General features: G+C 48.1%; 1 pseudogene; it reads right to left on the bottom strand.

Annotated features, from left to right (window-relative positions):
* LOC137366480 (retinoic acid receptor gamma-like) overlaps positions 1 to 7,472 on the bottom strand; it is a 46,777-nt pseudogene extending 39,305 nt beyond the window's left edge.
* Positions 7,473 to 11,365: the final 3,893 nt, after the last annotated feature.

The raw sequence follows: 11,365 nt of genomic DNA, 5'->3' as shown, positions 1-11,365 counted from the left end.
TTGAGGTTGGGATTGAATTTAGGGTTGAGTTTGGGGTTGAGTTTGAGGTTTTTTGATATTGAATTTGAGGTTGAGTTTGAGGCTGAGTTTGGGGCTGAGTTTGATGTTCTGTTTGACGTCCTGTTTGGGATTGAGTTTGGTGTTTAGTTTGAGCTTCAGTTCGGGGTCCGAGTCGGGGTGAGGTTGAGTTTGCTGTTTAGTTTTAGGTGGTATTCGTGGTCTGGGTGGGGGTGAGGTTGAGTTTGAAGTTTAGTTTGAGGTTGGGTTAGGGGTCTGGGTGGGGGCGAGTTTGAGTATGGGGTTTAGTTTGAGTTTGTGATCGGGGTCAGGGTGGGGGCGAGGTTGAGTTTGGGGTTTAGTTTTGGTTGAGTTGAGGATTCGCTTGGGATGGGTTTGGGGTTGAGTTTGTGTTTTAAGTTTGAGGTCGAGTTTAGGGTTGAGTTTGGGTTTTAAGTGTGAGGTCGGGTTTGGGTTTTTTGATATTGAATTTGAGGTTGAGGTTGAGTTTGACGTTCTGTTTGACGTTCAGTTTGGGGTTGAGTTTGGAGTTTAGTTTGAGGTTGGGTCAGGGGTCCGGGTGGGGGCAAGTTTGAGTATGGGGTTTAGTTTGAGCTTGTGTTCGGGGTCAGGGTGGGGGCGAGGTTGAGTTTGGGGTTTAGTTTTGGTTGAATTGAGGATTCGCTTGGGGTTGAGTTTGGTTTTTTGCTTGGGTTTGAGTTTGGGGTTGAGTTTATGTTTTAAGTTTGGGGTTGAGTTTATGTTTTAAGTTTGAGGTCGAGTTTAGGGTTGAGTTTGGGTTTTAAGTTTGAGGTCGAGTTTGGGGTCGAATTTGAGGTCATGTATCAGGTTGAGTTTGGGGTTGAGTTTGGGGTTGCGTTTGGGATTGAGTTTGGGATTGAGTTTGGGATTGAGTTTGGGATTGAGTTTAGGATTGAGTTTGGGATTGAGTTTGGGATTGAGTTTGGGGTTGAGTTTGAGGTTGAGTTTGAGGTTGAGTTTGAGGTTGAGTTTGAGGTTGAGTTTGAGGTTGAGTTTGAGGTTGAGTTTGAGGTTGAGTTTGAGGTTGTGTTTGAGGTTGTGTTTGAGGTTGTGTTTGAGGTTGTGTTTGGGGTTTCGATTGGGGTTTAGTTTGGGGTTTAGTTTGGGGTTTAGTTTGGGGTTGTGTTTGTGGTTTAGTTTGAGGTTGTTTGATGTTGAGTTTGGGGTTTTAGTTTGGGGTTGAGCTTGAAGTTGAGTTTGAGGTTGTGTTTGAGGTTTTGTTTGAGGTTTTTTGGGGGGTTTTAGTTTGGGTTGAGTGTGAGGCTGAGCTTGGGCTTGAGTTTGAGGTTGAGTTTGAGGTTGAGTTTGGGATTGAAATTGAGGTTGAGTTTGGCGTTGAGTTTGAGGTCGTTTTTGAGGTCGTGTTTAGGGTTGAGTTTAGGGTTGTGTTTAGGGTTTTAGTTTGGGGTTTTAGTATGGGGTTTAATTTGGGGTTGAGTTTGGAGTTGAGTTTGAGGTTGAGTTTGGGGTTTACTTTGAGGTTGAATTTGAGGTTTAGGTTGAGTTTGGGGTTTAGTTTGGAGTTGGGTTTGAGGTTGAGTTTAGGGCTGAATTTAGGGCTGAGCTTAGGGCTGAGTTCGGGGTTTAGTTTGAGGTTGTGTTCGGGGTCTGGGTGGGGGTGAGGTTGAGTTTGGGGTTGACTTTGTGGTTTAATTTGAGGTTGACTTTGTGATTGAGGTTGAGGTTTAGTTTGGTGTTGAGTTTGGAGTCTAATTTGAGGTTTTGTTTGGGGTTTAGTTTAAAGTTGAGTTTGGGGTTTAGTTTGAGGTTGAGTTCAGGGTCCGAGTGGGGGTGAGGTTGAGTTTGGGGTTTAGTTTGGGGTTGAGTTTGGGGTTTAGTTTGAGGTTGTGTTCGGGGTCCGGGTGGGGGTGAGGTTGAGTTTGGAGCTGAGCTTGAGGTCGAGTTTGAGGTTGTGTTTGGGGCTGAGTTTGGGGCTGAGTTTGGGGCTGAGTTTGGGGTTTAATTTGAGGTTTAATTTGAGGTTGTCTTTGTGGTTGAGGTTGTGGTTTAGTTTGGTGTTGAGTTTGGAGTCTAATTTGAGGTTTTGTTTGGGGTTTAGTTTAAGGTTGAGTTTGGGGTTTAGTTTGAGGTTGAGTTCGGGGTTTAGTTTGAGGTTGTGTTCGGGGTCCGGATGGGGGGGAGGTTGAGTTTGGGGTTTAGTTTGGGGTTGAGTTTGGAGCTGAGCTTGAGGTTGAGTTTGAGGTTGTGTTTGAGGTTTAGTTTGGGGTTGAGTTTGGGGTTTAATTTGAGGTTGACTTTGTGGTTGAGGTTTAGTTTGGTGTTGAGTTTGGAGTCTAATTTGAGGTTTAGTTTGGTGTTGAGTTTGGAGTCTAGCTTGAGGTTTTCTTTGGGGTTTAGTTTAAGGTTGAATTTGGGTTTTAGTTTGAGTTTGAGTTTGGGGTTGAGTTTGGGGTTAAGTATGAGGCTGAGTTTGAGGTTGGGTTTGAGGATTAGTTTCAGGGTGAGTTTGAGAATGAGTTTGGGGTTTAGTTTGGGGTTTAGGTGAGTTTGAGTTTGGGGTTTAGTTTGAAGTTGAGTTTGGGGTTTAGTTTAAGGTTGAGTTTAGGATTTAGTTTGAGGTTGAGTTGGGGATTGAGTTGGGGGTTGAGTGTGAGGTTGAGTTGGGGGTTGAGTGTGAGGTTGAGTTGGGGGTTGAGTGTGAGGTTGAGTTGGGGGTTGAGTTGGGGGTTGAGTTGGGGGTTGAGTGTGAGGTTGAGTTGGGGGTTGAGTTGGGGGTTGAGTTGGGGGTTGAGTTGGGGGTTGAGTTGGGGGTTGAGTTGGGGGTTGAGTGTGAGGTTGAGTTGGGGGTTGAGTTGGGGGTTGAGTTGGGGGTTGAGTTGGGGGTTGAGTTGGGGGTTGAGTTGGGGGTGGAGTTTGGGGTGGAGTTTGGGGTGGAGTCTGGGGTTTAGTTTGAGGGTGAGTTTGGGGTCTAGGTGGGGATGAGATTGAGTTTTGGGTTTAGTTTAAGGTTGAGTTTAGGATTTAGTTTGAGGTGGAGTTGGGGGTGGAGTTGGGGGTGGAGTTGGGGGTGGAGTCTGGGGTTTAGTTTGAGGGTGAGTTTGGGGTCTGGGTGGGGATGAGATTGAGTTTGGGGTTTAGTTTGGGGTTGAATGCGGGGTCCGGGTGGGGGTGAGGTTTAGTTTGGGGTTGGGTTTATAGCTGAGCTTGAGGTTGTATTTGAGGTTATGTTTGGGGTTTAGTTTGAGGTTGAGACTGGGGTTGACTTTGTAGTTTAGTTTGAGGTTGACTTTGTAGTTGAGTCATAGAGTCGTACAGCATAGAAACAGGCCCTTCGGCCCACTGCGTCCATGCCGACCATAATGCCTATCTATACTAATCCCACCTGCCTGCATTAATTCCATATCCCTCTATGCCTTGCTCATTCAAGTACCTGTCCAGATGCCTCTTAAATGTTGCTACTGTTCCTGCCTCCACCACCTCCTCTGGCAGCTCATTCCAGATACCCACTATTCTTTGTGTGAAAAATTTACCCCTTTGATCCCCTTTAAACCTCCTCCCTCTCACCTTAAATCTATGCCCTCTAGTTTTAGTCACCTCTACCATGGGAAACAGACTCTGGCTATCTACCCTATCTGTGCCTCTCATAATTTTATATACCTCTATCATGTCCCCTCTCAGCCTCCTTCGCTCCAGGGAAAACAGACCCAGCCTATCCAATCTCTCTTTATAACTCAAGCCTTCCAAACCAGGCAACATCCTTGTGAATCTTTTCTGCACCCTCTCCAGCTTAATCACATCTTTCCTGTAATGCGGTGACCAGAACTGCACACAGTACTCCGAATGCGGCCTAACCAACATTATGCACAACTGTAACATGACGTCCCAACTCTTGTACTCAATGCCTCGGCCGATGAAGGCAAGCAGGCATACGCCTTCTTCACCACCTTGTCTACCTGTGTTGCCACTTTCAGGGAACTATGTACCCCAAGGTCTCTCTGCTCAACAACACTCCCCAGGGCCCTGCCATTCACTGTATATGTCCTGCCCTGGTTTAACTTCCCAAAATGCATCACTTTGCACTTGTCTGTGTTAAATTCCATTTGTCAATCTCTTGCCCACTTTCCCAGTTGATCTATATCCTGTTGTAACCTTAGACAACCTTCTTCACTGTCCACTATACCACCAATTTTGGTGTCATCTGCAAACTTACTAATCATGCCCCCTACATTCACATCCAAGTCATTCATGTATATGACAAACAACAGAGGGCCCAGCACCGATCCCTGAGGCACACCACTGGTCACCGGCCTCCAATCTGAAAAACAACCCTCCACTACCACCCTTTGCCTCCGATCACCAAGTCAATTTTGTATACAATTTGCTAGCTCACCCTGGATCCCATGTGTTCAAACCTTCCGGACCAGCCTACCATGCGGGACCTTGTCAAAGGCCTTGCTAAAGTCCTAATAAGACAACGTCCATCGCCCTGCCCTCGTCAATCCTCTTGGTCACCTCCTCGAAAAACTCAATCAAATTTGTGAGACATGATTTCCCACGCACAAAGCCATGCTGACTATCCCTAATCAGACCTTGCCTTTCCAGATGCATATAAATCCTGTCTCTCAGAATCCCTTCCAATAACTTTCCCATCACTGATGTAAGGCTCACAGGCCTGTAGTTCCCTGGCTTATCCCTGCTGCCCTTCTTAAATAAAGGCACAACATTAGCTATCCTCCAGTCTTCCGGTACCTCACCCATGGCTAACGATGATACAAAAATCTCTGCCAGGGCCCCAGCAATCTCCTCCCTTGCTTCCCATAGCGTCCTCGGAGACACCTGGTCAGGCCCTGGGGATTTATCCACCTTAATGCGCTTCAAAACCTCCAACACCTCCTCCTTTGTAATGTTGATATGCTCCAGGATATCGCTGTTCCCTCCCTTGAACTCACTAGCTTCCATGACCTTCTCCACGGTAAATATGGACGAGAAATATTCATTTAAGACCTCGCCCATTTCCCGTGGCTCCACACATAGATTGCCACACTGATCCTTAAGGGGACCTACTCTCGCCCTAGCTACCCTTTTACTCTTAATATACTTATAAAGGAGAATCCTAAAAGATTCTATCTTATCTGCCAGGGAAATCTCATGGCCCCTTTTCGCCCTCCTAATTTCCTTCTTAAGTGTACTCCTACATCCCCTTTACTCCTCGAGGGACTTGCTCGATCCCAGCTGCCTATACCTGACATGTGCCTCCTTCTTTGTCCTGACCAGACCCTCAATATCCCTCGTCAACCAAGGTTCCCTAAACTTGCCAGCCTTGCCCTTCCATCTAACAGGAACATGCCGGCCCTGAACTCTTCCTATCTCACTTTCAAAAGCCTCCCACTTGCCAGACGTCCCTTTACCTGTAAACCGCCTCTTCCATTCAACTTTTGAGAGTTCCTGTCTGATGCCATCGAAATTAGCCTTCCCCCAATTTAAGACTTCAACCTGAGGACCAGTCCTATCCTTTTCCATTACTATCTTGAAGCTAGTAGAGTTATGGTCACTGGCCCCAAAGTGCTCCCCCCACTGACACATCAACCACCTGCCCAGCCTCATTTCCTAAGAGGAGGTCGAGTGTAGCCCCTTCTCTAGTAGGGCCATCCACATACTGCTTCAGAAAACTATCCTGGACACACTTAACAAATTCTTCCCCATCTGATCCCTTAGCACTAAGGCAGTCCCAGTCAATATCAGGGAAGTTAAAATCACCTACTATTACAACCCTATAATTCCTACACCTATCTGTGACTTCCCTACATATATGCTCCTCCACTTCCCTCTGACTATTGGGGGGCCTATAGTATAATCCCATCAAAGTGATCACCCCTTTCTGATTTCTAAGTTCTACCCATATGGCCTCGCTGGACATTCCCCCCGGGATATCCTCTCTAGGTACTGCCCTGATGTCCTCCCTAATCAATAGTGCAACTCCCCTCCTCTCTTACCTCCACCTCTGTCACGCCAGAAGCATCGGTACCCCGGAACGTTGAGCTGCCAGTCTTGCCCATCCCTCAACCACGTTTCCGTAATAGCTATAATATCACAATCCCATGTACCGATCCATGCTCTGAGTTCATCTGCCTTACCTGTAAGGCTTCTTGCATTAAAGTAAATGCAGTTTAGCCTACCAGACCTTCCACGCTCCCTGTCCTGCCCCTGCCCGGCCTGCCTACCGGACTTGCTTGCTTTAACCTCTACATTTGCCTCAGCTATCTCATCGGAGAGACTACTACGTTGGGTCCCACCCCCCCTGCAAGACTAGTTTAAACCCTCCCGAGTAGTACCAGCAAACCTCCCCGCAAGGATATCGATCCCCCTCCAGTTCAGATGCAACCCGTCCTTCTTGTACAGGTCACCTCTGTACCAGGGAGGCAACATACCATCCTGGAGTTTCGTTTGTGGCCACAGAAATGCCTGTCTGTACCCCTTACGATAGAATCCCCCATCACTATAGCTCTTCCAACCCTTTTCCTCCCCTGCTGTGCAGCAGAGCCCTCCATGGTGCCACGGACCTGGCTGTTGCTGCCTGCCCCTGGGAGGTCATCCCCCCACAACAGTATCCAAAGCGGTATATCTGTCTGAGAGGGGAATGGCCACAGGGGACTCCTGCACTACCTGCCTGCGCCTACTACTCTGCCTGGTGGTCACCCATCCCTTTTCTGCCTGTGCAGTCATTACCTGCGGTGGTGACCACCTCTCTAAACGTGCTCTCCGCGATGTCCTCAGCATCACGGATGCTCCGCAGTGAATCCACCCGCAGCTCCAGCTCCGTAATGCGGGTAGTCAGTAGCTGCAGATGGATGCACTTCCTGCACACTTGGTCGTCAGGGACACTGGAAGCGTCTCTGATTTCCCACATAGCGCAGGAGGAGCAGATCACGGGGCTGAGCTCTCCTGTCATGACTTACCCTTAGATTAATTAGTTACTCCCTTAATTTAAAAAAAAAATTATACTCGGGGTCTTGTTCTACCCACTTCAATCTAAAGTCCTTAAAAAAAAAACACTTTTTTAACAAAGTACTTTGAGAAGTGTAGATCACTGTTGCAGTGTCGGGAACAAAGCAGTCAATTTGCGCACAGCAAGCTCCCACAAAACATAGACGACATAAAATGACTGTTGGCTATCGGTGCCACTACTCTCCCCCCTCCCCGCCACCAGATGCCACGGAGCGAGTGGAATTAAAGAGGCAGTACTCACAGCACAGCGATGCGCCCTTCTGTGACTCCCCGCTGCCGTACCCGGTGAAGCAGCCCCCAGTGTTCAGCACTCCCAGAGGCGGAGAGCTCCTCAGGGTCCGCGCGAAAGGGAAGGAATAGATCATGGCGGGAAAACTCTTCATGTGTCCCATCGAGCAGAACCTCTCCTGATTCATGGCCAGGCTGTACAATGGTATCCCTTCCCCTTCCCTCGCAGTCCCTCCACCTCCGATCGCACCCACCGCACCCCCCACCACCCCCCCCCCGCCCACCTCTCTCAAAAACGGAAAGGTCGGCGCGGGAACATATCGGGGCGTGGGAGCAGTGGGGGAAACGATGGGCGTCGGAGAGGGGTTTGTCTGATCGCCCCTTCAATCTGGCGGGTCCTGTGGCCTCCGAGGGTCTCCTGTGGGGGGGGAAAGAATGAGAGGTTAAATCAGGGAACGCGACACCTAACAGCAACTTGCATTCATAGAGATTCATTCAGGCTAACACAAACAATCGCATTTATATAGAGGTAAGATGATTACACAGAGATAGCAACAAGTTCTATTTATAAAGCGCCTGTCGTGCCACTTAGGGAGATATAAGGACAGGTGAAACAAAGCCGGATCAAAGAGGTAGGTTTGAAGGACAGTCCTAAAGGAGGAGAGAGAGAGGGTGTTTAGGGAGGGGATTCCAGAGCTCGAGGCACGGCCACCAACGGTGGCACCATCGAAATCGGGTGATGCATAAGAGGCCACAATTAGAGGAGCACAGAGATCTCGGAGGGCTGTAAGAGCATAGAGAGATTAGGAAAAGTTCATAAGGTGAGTGCAGAGAAGCAGGCATTTCCTCCTCACCTAATTCTCCCCCTAACCCCATCTCTTGTATCAGCTCAAATCAAATGCTGTACATTAAGATTCCCTAAATATTTCCCATTTTACATAGTTATGAGGTGGGGGGGGGGGGGGGGGGCGGGAGGGGCGTGGAAAAGGTGGCTTGCTGTTCTGTTTGGTGTGACAGATTCATTAGGCTGACGTCAGTCCCAGCCCAGGCAAACCTGATTGGCAGCATTTACACTCAGCAACAGACCAGTCTGGGTGTGGATTCTGGGAGAAAGAAGTTAGTCACCAATAATTACAGCCTCCGATATTCATACACAGGTCAGTCAGTCAGTCCTCACAAAACACATCGTCAGCCTTGTTTCCCTCAGTAGGTGTGACGCTCTTACCAGTATTTCCTTCAGCCTCCCTCTCCCTGTCTTCCAGTTTGGGAGAGATCAGAGTGTGACAGAGAGGGGTGTGGGGTATATCAGAGTGTTACAGTGAGGGGTGTGGGATATATCAGAGTGTTACAGTGAGGGGTGTGGGGTATATCAGAGTGTTACAGTGAGGGGTGTGGGGTATATCAGAGTGTGACAGAGAGGGGTGTGGGGTATATCAGAGTGTTACAGTGAGGGGTGTGGGATATATCAGAGTGTTACAGTGAGGGGTGTGGGATATATCAGAGTGTTACAGTGAGGGATGTGGGATATATCAGAGTGTTACAGTGAGGGATGTGGGGTATATCAGAGTGTTACAGAGAGGGGTGTTGGATATATCAGAGTGTTACAGAGAGGGGTGTGGGATATATCAGAGTGTTACAGTGAGGGGTGTTGGGTATATCAGAGTTTTACAGTGAGGGGTGTGGGATATATCAGAGTGTTACAGTGAGGGGTGTGGGGTATATCAGAGTGTTACAGTGAGGGGTGTGGGGTATATCAGAGTGTTACAGAGAGGGGTGTGGGGTATATCAGAGTGTTACAGTGAGGGATGTGGGGTATATCAGAGTGTTACAGTGAGGGGTGTGGGGTATATCAGAGTGTTACAGTGAGGGGTGTGGGGTATATCAGAGTGTTACAGAGAGGGGTGTGGGGTATATCAGAGTGTTACAGTGAGGGGTGTGGGGTATATCAGAGTGTTACAGAGAGGGGTGTTGGATATATCAGAGTGTTACAGTGAGGGGTGTGGGGTATATCAGAGTGTTACAGTGAGGGGTGTTGGGTATATCAGAGTTTTACAGTGAGGGGTGTGGGATATATCAGAGTGTTACAGTGAGGGGTGTGGGGTATATCAGAGTGTTACAGTGAGGGGTGTGGGATATATCAGAGTGTTAAAGAGAGGGGTGTGGGATATATCAGAGTGTTACAGTGAGGGGTGTGGGGTATATCAGAGTGTTACAGAGAGGGGTGTTGGGTATATCAGAGTTTTACAGTGAGGGGTGTGGGATATATCAGAGTGTTACAGTGAGGGGTGTTGGGTATATCAGAGTTTTACAGTGAGGGGTGTGGGATATATCAGAGTGTTACAGTGAGGGGTGTGGGGTATATCAGAGTGTTACAGTGAGGGGTGTGGGGTATATCAGAGTGTTACAGAGAGGGGTATGGGGTATATCAGAGTGTTACAGTGAGGGGTGTGGGATATATCAGAGTGTTACAGAGAGGGGTGTTGGATATATCAGAGTGTTACAGTGAGGGGTGTGGGGTATATCAGAGTGTTACAGAGAGGGGTGTGGGGTATATCAGAGTGTTACAGTGAGGGATGTGGGATATATCAGAGTGTTACAGTGAGGGGTGTGGGGTATATCAGAGTGTTACAGTGAGGGGTGTGGGATATATCAGAGTGTTACAGTGAGGGGTGTGGGGTATATCAGAGTGTTACAGAGAGGGGTGTGGGATATATCAGAGTGTTACAGAGAGGGGTGTGGGATATATCAGAGTGTTACAGTGAGGGGTGTTGGGTATATCAGAGTTTTACAGTGAGGGGTGTGGGATATATCAGAGTGTTACAGTGAGGGGTGTGGGGTATATCAGAGTGTTACAGTGAGGGGTGTGGGGTATATCAGAGTGTTACAGAGAGGGGTGTGGGGTATATCAGAGTGTTACAGTGAGGGATGTGGGATATATCAGAGTGTTACAGTGAGGGGTGTGGGGTATATCAGAGTGTTACAGTGAGGGGTGTGGGATATATCAGAGTGTTACAGTGAGGGGTGTGGGGTATATCAGAGTGTTAAAGAGAGGGGTGTGGGATATATCAGAGTGTTACAGTGAGGGGTGTTGGGTATATCAGAGTTTTACAGTGAGGGGTGTGGGATATATCAGAGTGTTACAGTGAGGGATGTGGGATATATCAGAGTGTTACAGTGAGGGGTGAGGGGTATATCAGAGAGTTACAGTGAGGGGTGTGGGGTATATCAGAGTGTTACAGTGAGGGATGTGGGATTTCTCAGTGTGTTACAGTGAGGGGTGTGGGATATATCAGAATGTTACAGTGAGGGGTGTGGGGTATATCAGAGTGTTACAGTGAGGGGTGTGGGATATATCAGAGGGTTACAGTGAGGGGTGTGGGATATATCAGAGTGTTACAGTGAGGGGTGTGGGATATATCAGAGTGTTACAGTGAGGGGTGTGGGATATATCAGAGTGTTACAGTGAGAGGTGTGGGGTATATCAGAGTGTTACAGTGAGGGGTGTGGGATATATCAGAATGTTACAGTGAGGGGTGTGGGGTATATCAGATTGTTATCAGTATTGTTGTCACTGTAACACTCTGATATACCCCACACCCCTCACTGTAACGCACTGATATACCCCACACCCCTCACAGTAACACTCTGATATACTGATATATCCCACATCCCTCACTGTAACAGTCTGATATATCCCACACCCCTCACTGTAACACTCTGATATACCCCACACCCCTCACTGTAACACTCTGATATATCCCACACCCCTCACTGTAACAATGATATATCCCACATCCCTCACTGTAACACTCTGATATACCCCACACCCCTCACTGTGACACTCTGATATATCCCACACCCCTCACTGTAACACTCTGAGATATCCCACACCCCTCCCTGTAACACTCTGATATATCCCACACCCCTCACTGTGACACTCTGAGATATCCCACACCCCTCCCTGTAACACTCTGATATATCCCACACCCCTCACTGTGACACTCTGATATATCCCACACTCCTCACTGTAACACTCTGATATATCCCACACCCCTCACTGTAACACTCTGATATATCCCACACCCCTCACTGTAACACTCTGATATATCCCACACCCCTCACTGTAACACAC

The sequence above is a fragment of the Heterodontus francisci genome, unplaced genomic scaffold (assembly GCF_036365525.1).
Source record: "Heterodontus francisci isolate sHetFra1 unplaced genomic scaffold, sHetFra1.hap1 HAP1_SCAFFOLD_1329, whole genome shotgun sequence".
NCBI classification, from domain to species: domain Eukaryota; kingdom Metazoa; phylum Chordata; class Chondrichthyes; order Heterodontiformes; family Heterodontidae; genus Heterodontus; species Heterodontus francisci.
This window is presented reverse-complemented; position numbering and strand designations above follow the sequence as displayed.